The sequence below is a fragment of the Symphalangus syndactylus genome, chromosome 6 (assembly GCF_028878055.3).
Source record: "Symphalangus syndactylus isolate Jambi chromosome 6, NHGRI_mSymSyn1-v2.1_pri, whole genome shotgun sequence".
In the NCBI taxonomy this organism is placed as follows: Eukaryota; Metazoa; Chordata; class Mammalia; order Primates; family Hylobatidae; genus Symphalangus; species Symphalangus syndactylus.
Window position 1 is genome coordinate 49,043,623 of NC_072428.2, and position 13,742 is coordinate 49,057,364.

Genomic DNA, 13,742 nt, shown 5'->3' on the forward strand with positions numbered 1-13,742 from the left:
AGTACCAGACACTGCAAAAACACGCCAAATTGTAAAGACCATCGAGGCTAGGAAGAAACCACAGCAACTAACGAGCAAAATAACCAACTAACATCATAATGACAGGATCAGATTCACACATAACAATATTAACGTGAAATGTAAATGGGCTAAATGCTCCAATCAAAAGACACAGACTGGCAAACTGGATAAGGAGTCAGGACCCATCAGTGTGCTGTATTCAGGAAACCCATCTCACATGCAGAGACACACATAGACTCAAAATAAAGGGATGGAGGAAGATCTATCAAGCAAATGGAAAACAAAAAAAGGCAGGGGTTGCAATCCTAGTCTCTGATAAAATAGACTTTAAACCAACAAAGATCAAAAGAGACAAAGAAGGCCATTACATAATGGTAAAGGGATCAATTCAACAAGAAGAGCTAACTATCCTAAATATATATGCACCCAACACAGGAGCACCCAGATTCATAAAGCAAGTCCTGAGTGACCTACAAAGGGACTTAAACTCCCACACAATAATAATGGGAGATTTTAACACCCCACTGTCAACATTAGACAGATCAATGAGACAGAAAGTTAACAAGGATATCCAGGAATTGAACTCAGCTCTACACAAAGTGGACCTAATAGACATCTACAGAACTCTCCACCCCAAATCAACAGAATATACATTTTTTTCAGCACCACACCACACCTATTCCAAAATTGACCACATAGTTGGAAGTAAAGCTCTCCTCAGCAAATGTAAAAGAACAGAAATTATAACAAACTGTCTCTCAGACCACAGTGCAATCAAACTAGAACTCAAGATTAAGAAACTCACTCAAAACTGCTCAACTACATGGAAACTGAACAACCTACTCCTGAATGACTATTGGGTACATAATGAAATGAAGGCAGAAATAAAGATGTTCTTTGAAACCAACGAGAACAAAGACACAACATACCAGAATCTCTGGGACACATTCAAAGCAGTGTGTAGAGGGAAATTTATAGCACTAAATGCCCACAAGAGAAAGCAGGAAAGATCCAAAATTGACACTCTAACATCACAATTAAAAGAACTAGAAAAGCAAGAGCAAACACATTCAAAAGCTAGCAGAAGGCTAGAAATAACTAAAATCAGAGCAGAACTGAAGGAAATAGAGACACAAAAAACCCTTCAAAAAATTAATGAATCCAGGAGCTGGTTTTTTGAAAAGATCAACAAAATTGATAGACCGCTAGCAAGACTAATAAAGAAGAAAAGAGAGAAGAATCAAATAGATGCAATAAAAAATGAAAAAGGGGATATCACCACCGATCCCACAGAAATACAATCTACCATCAGAGAATACTACAAACACCTCTATGCAAATAAACTAGAAAATCTAGAAGAAATGGATAAATTCCTCGACAAATACACCCTCCCAAGACTAAATCAGGAAGAAGTTGAATCTCTGAATAGACCAATAACAGGTTCTGAAATTGTGGCAATAATCAATAGCTTACCAACCAAAAAGAGTCCAGGACCTGATGGATTCACAGCTGAATTCTACCAGAGGTACAAGGAGGAACTGGTACTATTCCTTCTGAAACTATTCCAATTGATAGAAAAAGAGGGAATCCTCCCTAACACATTTTATGAAGCCAGCATCGTCCTAATACCAAAGCCTGGTAGAGACATAACCAAAAAAGAGAATTTCAGACCAATATCCTTGATGAACATTGATGCAAAAATCCTCAATAAAATACTGGCAAACCGAATCCAGCAGCACATCAAAAAGCTTATCCACCATAATCAAGTGGGCTTCATCCCTGGGATGCAAGGCTGGTTCAACATACACAAATCAGTAAATGTAATCCAGCATATAAACAGAACCAAAGACAAAAACCACATGATTATCTCAATAGATGCAGAAAAGGCCTTTGACAAAATTCAACAATGCTTCATGCTAAAAACTCTCAATAAATTAGGTATTGATGGGACGTATCTCAAAATAATAAGAGCTATCTATGACAAACCCACAGCCAATATCATACTGAATGGGCAAAAACTGGAAGCATTCCCTCTAAAAACGGGCACAAGACAGGGATGCCCTCTCTCACCGCTCTTATTCAACATAGTGCTGGAAGTTCTGGCCAGAGCAATCAGGCAGGAGAAGGAAATAAAGGGTATTCAATTAGGAAAAGAGGAAGTCAAACTGTCCCTGTTTGCAGATGACATGATTGTATATCTAGAAAACCCCATTGTGTCAGCCCAAAATCTCCTTAAGCTGATTAGCAACTTCAGCAAAGTCTCAGGATACAAAATCAATGTACAAAAATCACAAGCATTCTTGTACACCAACAACAGACAAACAGAGAGCCAAATCATGAGTGAACTCCCATTCACAATTGCTTCAAAGAGAATAAAATACCTAGGAATCCAACTTACAAGGGATGTGAAGGACCTCTTCAAGGAGAACTACAAACCACTGCTCAATGAAATGAAAGAGGATACAAACAAATGGAAGAACATTCCATGCTCATGGGTTGGAAGAATCAATATCGTGAAAATGGCCATACTGCCCAAGGTAATTTATAGATTCAATGCCATCCCCATCAAGCTACCAATGACTTTCTTCACAGAATTGGAAAAAACTACTTTAAAGTTCATATGGAACCAAAAAAGAGCCCACATTGCCAAGTCAATCCTAAGCCAAAAGAACAAAGCTGGAGGCATCACGCTACCTGACTTCAAACTATACTACAAGGCTACAGTAACCAAAACAGCATGGTACTGGTACCACAACAGAGACATAGATCAATGGAACAGAACAGAGCCCTCAGAAATGATGCCGCATATCTACAACTATCTGATCTTTGACAAACCTGACAAAAACAAGAAATGGGGAAAGGATTCCCTATTTAATAAATGGTGCTGGGAAAACTGGCTAGCCATATGTAGAAAGCTGAAACTGGATCCCTTCCTTACACCTTATACAAAACTTAATTCAAGATGGATTAAAGACTTAAATGTTAGACCTAAAACCATTAAAATCCTACAAGAAAAGCTAGGCAATACCATTCAGTACATAGGCGTGGGCAGGGACTTCATGTCTAAAACACCAAAAGCAATGGCAACAAAAGCCAAAATTGACAAATGGGATCTAATTAAACTAAAGAGCTTCTGCACAGCAAAAGAAACTACCATCAGAGTGAACAGGCAACCTACAGAATGGGAGAAAATTTGTGCAACCTACTCATCTGACAAAGGGCTAATATCGAGAATCTACAATGAACTCAAACAAATTTACAAGAAAAAAACAAACAACCCCATCAAAAAGTGGGCAAAGGACATGAACAGACACTTCTCAAAAGAAGACATTTATGCAGCCAAAAGACACATGAAGAAATGCTCATTATCACTGGCCATCAGAGAAATGCAAATCAAAACCACAGTGAGATACCATCTCACACCAGTTAGAATGGCCATCATTAAAAAATCAGGAAACAACAGGTGCTGGAGAGGATGTGGAGAAATAGGGACACTTTTACACTGTTGTTGGGACTGTAAACTAGTTCAACCATTGTGGAAGTCAGTGTGGCAATTCCTCAGGGATCTAGAACTAGAAATACCATTTGACCCGGCCATCCCATTACTGGGTATATACCCAAAGGACTATAAATCATGCTGCTATAAAGACACATGCACACGTATGTTTATTGCAGCACTATTCACAATAGCAAAGAGTTGGAACCAACCCAAATGTCCAACAACGATAGACTGGATTAAGAAAATGTGGCACGTATACACCATGGAATACTATGCAGCCATAAAAAATGATGAGTTCATGTCCTTTGTAGGGACATGGATGAAACTGGAAAACATCATTCTCAGTAAACTATCGCAAGGACAAAAAACCAAACACCGCATGTTCTCACTCATAGGTGGGAAATGAACAATGAGAACTCATGGACACAGGAAGGGGAACATCACACTCCGGGGACTGTTGTGGGGTGGGGGGAGGGGGGAGGGACAGCATTAGGAGATATACCTAATGCTAAATGACAAGTTAATGGGTACAGGAAATCAACATGGCACATGGATACATATGTAACAAACCTGCACATTGTGCACATGTACCCTAAAACCTAAATTATAATTAAAAAAAATAAATAAAAATAAAAAATAAAAAGGCTTCTATTGGCCGGGCGCGGTGGCTCACGCTTGTAATCCCAGCACTTTGGGAGGCCGAGGCGGGCGGATCACGAGGTCAGGAGATCGAGACCACGGTGAAACCCCATCTCTACTAAAAATACAAAAAAAGTTAGCCGGGCTTGGTGGCGGGCGCCTGTGGTCCCAGCTACTCGGAGAGGCTGAGGCAGGAGAATAGCGTGAACCCAGGAGGCAGAGCTTGCAGTGAGCCGAGATTGCGCCACTGCACTCCAGCCTGGGCGACAGAGTGAGACTCCGTCTCAAAAAAAAAGGCTTCTATTGAGGTGATTAATAATAGAACTAACATTAATTGATCTCTAAATGGCATGCTGTGTCCCAAAGTCATGATCTTACTCACACCCTCAGTTCCCCTATAAGCGTTATTTTCCTCATTTTGCAGATAAGAAAATTGAGACACCAAGAAGTTAGGTAATTCTCCCCAGATTATACAGCTATTAAGTGGTGAGGCAGTCTTTGAATTCAGTTTACATGGACTGCCCAGGATATGTGCTGCTCTTGTTTATTTAGGAAGTATTTAAATGTAGAACAAAAGCAGATTCAATGGTTAAAGACTCTAAGAGTCCAATTTATACATGAAGCTCTGACTTACCTTCTTATAGCTCAGCTTCTGCATTTTTTCTCTAAATATCTATACCTTATAGCTCATCCAAGAGCAAGCAGAGGCCGGGCGCAGTGGCTCACGCCTGTAATCCCAGCACTTTGGGAGGCCAAGGCAGGCAGATCATGAGGTCAGGAGATTGAGACCATCCTGGCTAACACGGTGAAACCCCATCTCTACTAAAAATACAAGAAATTAGTTGGGTATCGTGGCACGTGCCTGTAGTCCCAGCTACTTGGGAGGCTAAGGCGGGAGAATGGCATGAACCCAGGAGGCAGAGCTTGCAGTGAGCAGAGATAGTGCCACTGCACTCCAGCCTGGGTGACAGAGCGAGACTCCATCTCAAAGAAAAAAAAAAAAAAAAAAGCAGAATATTCTGAAGTCAGCAGTAGTTAAAATTCTATGTAGGACTGAAATCAGGGGCATCCATTCCTCCATTGCCACTCCAGGGAAATGCATGACTGGCAGGCCTGGGCCAGGGACCTGGGACACATCTGGGTACAATGTGTTGCTCTTGCTACAGACCCAACAGGATATAGGAGTGTTGCTTTTGAACCAAATAGCAATCCATTGTATACAGTCCAGCACTGGGTTGTGCATGTTCTAGCAATAACCCTAAAAATGTTAACTTCTGGGAGTGCAGTTTGCAGCAGATATGGTCCTCAGGTTAGGCACCTATCAGGATGAAAGAAAAATGCTACCTAAACTGACATCAAAAGTGGACTTGGAGCCAAAATGTATATTGTATTATTTTATATTGAAAAAAGTGTTCTCTTTCTTTTCTCAAACTTCTATAACAATAAAATAGCTTTGTCATGACAGTTAGCATTCGCAGATGCAAGAAAAGAAAGGCTACTTCTCCAGCCAAATAATAGTGACTATTATGCTTCAGATTCCTTTATTTATGTAAGTCTTCCCTCTCCAAGTAGAAGCACAGTTCTTAGAGGCAGAGCCCTTTGCAGTCTTCCTTCGTCTTTCTCACTTTTAAATTTATTAGGCTTTGCAGTTACCTGCAAAAACTCTCCACATCTGATGACACTCTCTCCACATTATGTGTGTGTGTGTATATATGTGTGTGTGTGTGTGTGTGTGTGTGTGTATATCTTGTGCATCTAAACATCAAAGTCAGTATCCTCTCATGGAAGCAGCTTTTCACGAGAAATTAATTTTAACTGATTCAATTCATCATCTAACAGTGGTTACCAAGGATACCAAATAGCCAAAGCCACTTGGCTCCAACTTGCTTGTTAAATCAGAAGATATTAACAGAAAGCTGTGAAGAATTATTGTTGTCTAAGTCATATGGCTAGAAACCATGCCCCCTTTCAATGTCCTGAAGTCCTGAACTCAGTTCAAAACACTCATCTATAATAACCACTAAAAACATACAATTTTTTTTTCTAGAATTTGAAATTCACTGATTAGCACTTAGAAAAATGACCACTAATGGTTTTGCTTTAATTCACTTCCTGATGAAGCACTGAACTGAGAATGGCTACTGATTTGATCTTCTTATCAATCTGAAAGCAAACAATTCTCACTGTGGCAGTTAATTGAGCATTCAGGTAATCTAGCTGAATCTGTCCTAAATCAAACAGCCTGTAACAGCATTTATGAGCTGCATTTAACAGATGAGCCTAAAATGTGCCCTTGAGGGGAGAGAATTAAAATAATAGTGCCCCATACAAAAAAATGTACCCTCTTGCTAAAAGGTCAACATGGTTTAAAAATATATATATATAAGAATAAACATTGTCAATATGGTATTATTGTACATTTAAGGAGTTACCAAAGAATTGATACACTCTCTCCAAAAGGCACAGACAGTCAAATGTCTTACTAATTAATGTATTTCAGCAGTACACTTTAAGAATGTTAATTCTCTATCATTCATTGTTATTATTTTGTCCCACTTCGTGGTTTGTCTTGCTGAAAATGAACTTTGCAAAATAAAAACGTTTCTGCTGTTGTGCTTTTCAAAATCTGTCAACCTTGTCTTTTATGGTTTTTGGCTTTAGGGTCATGCTAAGGAAGGCTTCACCTACTACAAAGATCACAGACACGGGTAGTTGCCACCCCATATCTGTTTTCCCCTTTTCCAAAATAACAGAACTTAAATCGCATTTGAAGTGACAATATATCAAGCTAAAAGACTACATTTCTCAAAGTTCTTGTAGCTAGGGATGGCAATATGACTAAATTTTGATCAAAGAGATGAAAGCACAAGTATAGAGTGGGACTTCGAGAAAGGTTACTCTAAAAGAGTAGACTCAGGTCAAAAGTGAGGTTTTTGTCTTTCTCAGGGATGCAAATGTAAGTGTTGGCATTCCAGCAGCCACATAAGCCCATGATGTGACTTTGAATTTGAAGTCATGCACTAAAGAAGGCAAATATAGAAAGACAGAGGGAACCTGAATCTTAAGACTACCTAGAGCCTCCCAGACCTGGGCAGACTACTCCTAGGTCTCTTTACATGAAAGAATTTTAAAAATTTACCTCTGTGTCTAACCTGCTGTTATTGTTCTGCTGTCATCTATACAGTATTCTGATTATAAAATGATTATCACATAATTTCCTTTGGAATTTTAGCAGTTATATTTGTAAAATTTAAACCACATGAAAAATTTCGGAAGCAGGCATATAATGTTTTTCCCAAATAGTTACTCAATTATCTCAACCCCATTTGCTGAATAGCCCATTTCCCACCCCCGTGAACTGATTTGAAATGCCATCTTTACCAGATACTATATTGCCATGTCACAATAGCACAAAATTGGAAACAAGGCAAATGTCCATCAGCTGGTAAATGAATAAATAAAATGAAATACATCCATCTAATGGACTACTAATCAGTAATAAAAAGAAAAGAACTAATGACATGTGCTATGATATAGCCAGGCCTCAAAAACATTATGCTGAGCGAAGGAACCCAGTCATAGAAGACATCGCATATTGTATGATTCCATTTATATGAAATGTCTAGAACAGTCACATTAATAGAGACAGAAAGTAGATTAGTAGTCTCCTGAGGCAGGGATTAACAGAGAACGGATATGAGGAATCTTCCTGGAATGTTGAAAAGGTTCTAAAACTGATTTATAGTGATGCTTGCACAACTTCATACATTTACTAAAAAATAATTCCATTGTACACTTTCAGGGTGAATTCTACAATATGTAAAACATGTCTCAATAAGGTTATATTTTTAAAATCAGGGAATGACTGGAGATAGAGGAAAATGTGTAAAGTTTGTGACTTATTTTGCATACATCGTCAAAAGTTAAAATAATTATATATATAAAACAACAACAAAAAAACCTATTAGTGCAATACTAGGCTTCCTAGTGCTTTACTATTCCTGTAGTCTTAAACCCTCACCAGGTTACAGTACATCATTATTTTTAATACAAAGCTGTATTTGTTTTACTATTATTTACAATATATTTATGTGCTTAACTGAGATTGGTATCAAGATTTTTTTACTATTATCTTTGTCAGATTTGATATTAGTGTGATACTAGCCTCACAAAGTAAATTAGGATGCCTTCCATATTTTTTCTATGCCACAGTATAGTTTTTACAGTAGATGAATTGTTAAACCTTTCTAGAGGACAATTTGATAATTTTATATCAAAATACTTAATGTGCATAAGCCTAGCAATTCCACTTCTGCTAAAAGTATTAACAGTAATTGTTAATGGAAGTGCTGATGACCTTTAATTCTTTGCTCACTGCAAACTTTCGTTGCAATGACAACTTAAAACAAATTTGTAATGACTATTTGTGGTTCCGACAAACAAGAGGGCTGATGTAGTCCTTAATATTTTGTTAAACTTGACCTATAAAGATATTTAGGCCTATACCTTTTTACACAGAAAGTTCTTTGACTACCTTTCAATTTCTTCTAAATATTTTTATACTCACTCTGAGATGTTTATGCCTTCCACTCAATTTGTATTTCTACATCATTGGCATGTATGACATTTTCTTGTGCTTTCTATTGTCTTCTATATCTGTTATTAAATCCTCTTTCTTATTCTTTTTGCTTTATATTTGTGTTTTCTCATTTTTTCCTTGATCAGAATAGCACAATATTTATTTATTATTTATTTCAGAAAGACACACCTGGGTTTTATTTACTAACACTGCTTCTTTGGGATTTTTCACTTTCTAATTCAGTAATTTCTTCTTTTGGTTTTATTGATGCTTTGCTCTTATTTTTTTTCTTCTTTTGATTTGTTTTACTTTTCTATTTTTAGGCTCTTAAATTCAATGCATTTTTTTTCTATTGCTGTATTTATTTGCTATTAACAACTTAGAATTAGAAATTGCCATCTGAATATAGCTTTGGTTATACTCCATTGTATTCTCAATGTCTATAATTTCAGTGTCCATTTCTGATTTTTTTAAACTCAAGAGATCTCTGAAAGAGTTCAATTTTTAAGTGTTTAGAGTTTTGGTATTGTTGTTGTTACTTCTTAATCACTCATTGATTATTTTATGGTCAGTAAATGTGACCCATGCAATTTTTACCTGTTGGAATTAACTTTTCCTTTTTATTGTCTTGTCTAAAAAATTAATCATGTGCTTATTAATTTTTTAAAATGTTTTGTGAACATGATTTTTCTTTATGATTTTAACTATATAACTTCTATCCTCTATGTATTTATTTTGTCTATTTGATGTATTCTATTATTAGTGAAGTATTGTAGTCTCCAACATAATTCTAATTTTTCTAATTTGTAAAGTGATAGCAAACTTGGTTTTATATATTTACATATTGCTTCATTAATGAAAAGTAAAAGTTTATTACTTCTAAGTCTTTATAGTTTATTGTGCTATTTAGGAACCTAAAATAAGTCTCACTTAATGACGTATATTGTATTCAGCATGTTTTTTATAGGAATGTTTAATTAGCATGAGGTTTTGGAAAAAGAGAAGATAAAAAACAATATAAATCAGTAGAAAAATATTTTACTATATTTAATGAAACTATTTCCTAAACATTTAAGGAATCAGGTACTACAAAGCTAACTCTGATCCTCTTCTGACAATCCCCCATGTTCTAATTGCATCATTAAGGCCACTATTTACTACTCCCTTTTCCCCAGGAGTTTCCCTGGGTCAAATCTGATGATTGTCTATAGCACTATGGGACACCACTGCAAACCCTAAGACATCACATTTTACTATAGAGGCATATGAAGTAGAGCTCCTGTTCTGTTAATCTGCCCAATTTAACTTCCCAGTTCCCACATACTGAGGCACTGGGAAGGCAGATGTGATTGAATTACTGAAGTATAAGATAATACAAAAATTAAAAGATAAAAAAAGAAGACAATGTAATCAAAAAGAGCTGCAATTTTAATCTTTATCAGTGTGCAGAGTGGATCCTCTCTAACTGAACCTGTGGGGATTAGATTTTCCCCCAGAGAAGCCTACAGTAATCCATACATAAATGGCCTCTAAAGCGGTGTGGGGTTAGAGTCAATGAATGTTCCTACCAAAGGCATCTGGAAGAAAAAAAAGAAACACTTTGGGGGATTTTCTAGTTCTCTTTGTAGATTCCCTCTGAAATAGATTCCATAAGATGATGAATCTGAGTTCCCTCAAAATTAAACTAATACACACAAAGTACTTTAAAAGCCCCAGAAGAAGGATGACCTATAAATTCGGGATATTACAGTTATATTAAATCTAAAGTAGAAGTCACGGTGGAACAGATTAAAGAAGAGCAAGCAGCACTGTTTTCTCATTCCCTCTGAAATAATTTGGGAAGCCTTCAGAGCTAGCTCAGCTATGCCAGCAATTGACATCCATATTATCTGAAAAAATAAGAATGGAAATATGTTTAAGTTGGGATCCTCTGAATCCCAAGTTAAAAGTGATTCTAATGTGGCCTCCTCATTCTTGTCCAGCTTCTTTCTCTGTTTCACAGGTTTTTCTGACAAGAAATAAGCATATTGGCTAGGATGATTTATAGCCTACAGGAATCAAGCAACCATGTTATTCTCTAACCTCATGGCCTAGTTAGATTTCACAGGGTTTACGTACCGTATGGTTATCCTAAAATAAGAACAAATGATAATCATATTACTTACCTAGCGATAAAGAAGACCATGATTTTACTCAGGGCTAGGACACTACAGTTACATCTTACAGTTAAATTTTCTACAGAATTTATTAGTAATTGTGCCAATAGTAGCTGTACTTACGAATAATTTGAGATAATTCACTGTGGTTAAAAAAAAAAGAATCCATGATAGATAGTAAACACATTTTTGAGTTTGGGTTTCCTTGCCTAATATTTTATAAAAGTTTTACATAGACAGTTTGAGCACTTATTTTGACCAAGGGGCTGTAAAAAGTAATTGTAAACCACGAAGGCCGTAAGTGCATGTCATTTGCAACCCTAGATGTGTAGAGGTATTTTAGGTGTCACCCCTGAAGGCTGATTTAGTCAATCTTGGGACAGGGAAGTTGTGTCTTCAAAAGTTCCTTAACTGATTTTGATGCATACCTGGAACTGGGAACTACTTTACAAAAATCTTTGAGTTGCAAGGGGCCTTGATATTCAATCGTTTTTCACCCTCCTTATTTCCAGTAACTTCTTCCCGGTTTTCCGCCAGTCAACTGCCCTGGACATCTGCATGAGATGTCATACACATCCCAAACTTCATGTGTTTAAAATCAATCTCATTATTTTCCCACAAAATGTGCTTGACTTCCTGTGGTAAACCTAGTAAATTATAAGCACATCTTTCCAGGCACATACGCAAAAAAATTGGGAATCAGGATCTCTCTATTTCATATGATTGTACCAACTATTTTATCTCTTAAATATCTCTTAAGGCATCTCTACTGTCTTAAAATATTCCTTCAACACTTCTGCTTAAGTAAAAATTAACAGTTTACTGCCTGCTGCTGTTTTCTTTAAAAAATACCCAGCTTTAAATCTCATACTGTCTGACCACACCCCTACACCACAACCACCCATGCTTGTTGCAGACATCTATAATTCCTCGGGTTGCTTCCCCCACATTCCTGGGGGAGCCCAATTGCTGGCTTACTGTCACTCTTTCCAAAACTACTTTTGTCGTAATTCTCAGCAAAGCCAATATCCATGTCGATAACACTTCCAAAACCCTGGGCCTGTAGTTCTTTGAGCTCCTGTCTTCAATCATTTGTCCCCCTCTCCCCATCATGCCTCTCATGATCATGTCCTGGACCTGGTCATGTCAACAGTTGTAGCTCCTCCAGAATCTTGATTTCAAACATCTCACTCTCTGTCTCCCTTCTCCTCACTGCATTCTCAACAAGCATTCCACCCCTCCAGGACCTACAATCCATTAATGCTACCACGTCTTCACTATCCCTAATCCTTTTACATATCCGCTTTTCTCTCCTTACTCCGATGAAATTTCAGAATCAATCATTCCAATCTATTCTACATACCCTCAACTCTTTTGCCACTCTTTCCTCGTTCTCATACACACAACCCCGGCTTAAACACCAATTTCCCTCTCTTCCATGCCTGCACAAAAAGAGTTGAACATGGAAGAAAAACACACACCTATGCTGATGGAAATCACTTTAAATTCATGATCGCCAACTTCAAGCAGGCGCTTAGTATTGCCTGGCAATCACACTTCCTTCCCTAATCCATTTGCTCTTCCACTCTCCTAGACATTTATCGCTCTCTTATTTTCAAATTGCCATTACTTCCTAACCATCACCTTATAACCCCTTATAACCTTATATACACTCTCCCATTCACTGTGCCTTCCTAGATAATTTCCTAACCATCTCAGCTTATAACCTTGTTGCTTCCTATTTCACCAAGAATAGAAGAGCAATCAGAAGCCAAACTTCTGCAAGATTCCCAAACCACATCTGCCCACCTGTGCCCATATATTCTGCCCTGACTTCATGACAACAAACAAACTGTTATTGAAAAACCCACCTACTCAGCCTACTCAGCACATCACTCCAGCAGTTCAATCCTCTACATCATTTTTCCCTCTCTCCAGCATACAAACATATAGTTATTTTGTCTTTCCTTTAAAAGCCATCCTTTGAGTCAGTTTCTCCTCTCCTTTCCCTTCACAAAATAATTCCAAAAAATGGCTTATACTCTTTCCTCTCAATTTCTCTCCTCTCGTTCTCTTTTAAAAAGACTCTAATTAGACTTTCACCAATTCCACTCAGGCACCACTCCCAAAATCATTCGGTTCAAGGTCACCAATTAGCCTCCATGTTATTAAATGCAATGGTCAGCTCTTGGTTGTCATCTTACTTGACCTATCAGCCGCATTTAACTCAGAGGATCCTTCCTTCCACCTAGGAATACTTTCTTTTTTTTTTTTTTTTAATTATACTTTAGGTTTTAGGGTACATGTGCACAATGTGCAGGTTTGTTACATATGTATCCATGTGCCATGTTGATTTCCTGCACCCATTAACTCATCATTTAGCATTAGGTATATCTCCTAATGCTGTCCCTCCCCCCTCCCCCAACCCCACAACAGTCCCCAGAGTGTAATGTTCCCCTTCCTGTGTCCATGAGTTCTCATTGTTCAATTCCCACCTATGAGTGAGAACATGCGGTGTTTGGTTTTTTGTCCTTGCAATAGTTTACTGAGAATGATGTTTTCCAGTTTCATCCATGTCCCTACAAAGGACACGAACTCATCATTTTTATGGCTGCATAGTATTCCATGGTGTATATGTGCCACATTTTCTTAATCCAGTCTATTGTTGTTGGAATAATTTCTTAATTTCCAAGCCACCATGTTCTTGATTTTTCTCCATGTTACTTTCTGGTCCTTCTCAGTCTCCTTATTGGTTCCTGCACAGTTCTCTGACTTCTAACCAGTTGTTTGACTTCTTTTCTATTTTTATTCACCCCTTGGTAAGTGTGAAGGTATGAATGTTTGTGTC

The 13,742-nt window shown here is 37.5% G+C and overlaps 1 protein-coding gene across 4 annotated transcripts in view; it reads right to left on the bottom strand.

The window, feature by feature from the left end:
• Positions 1-13,742, bottom strand: part of SYT9 (synaptotagmin 9) — a 246,322-nt gene that overhangs the window by 221,027 nt on the left and 11,553 nt on the right. The window lies entirely within an intron of this gene.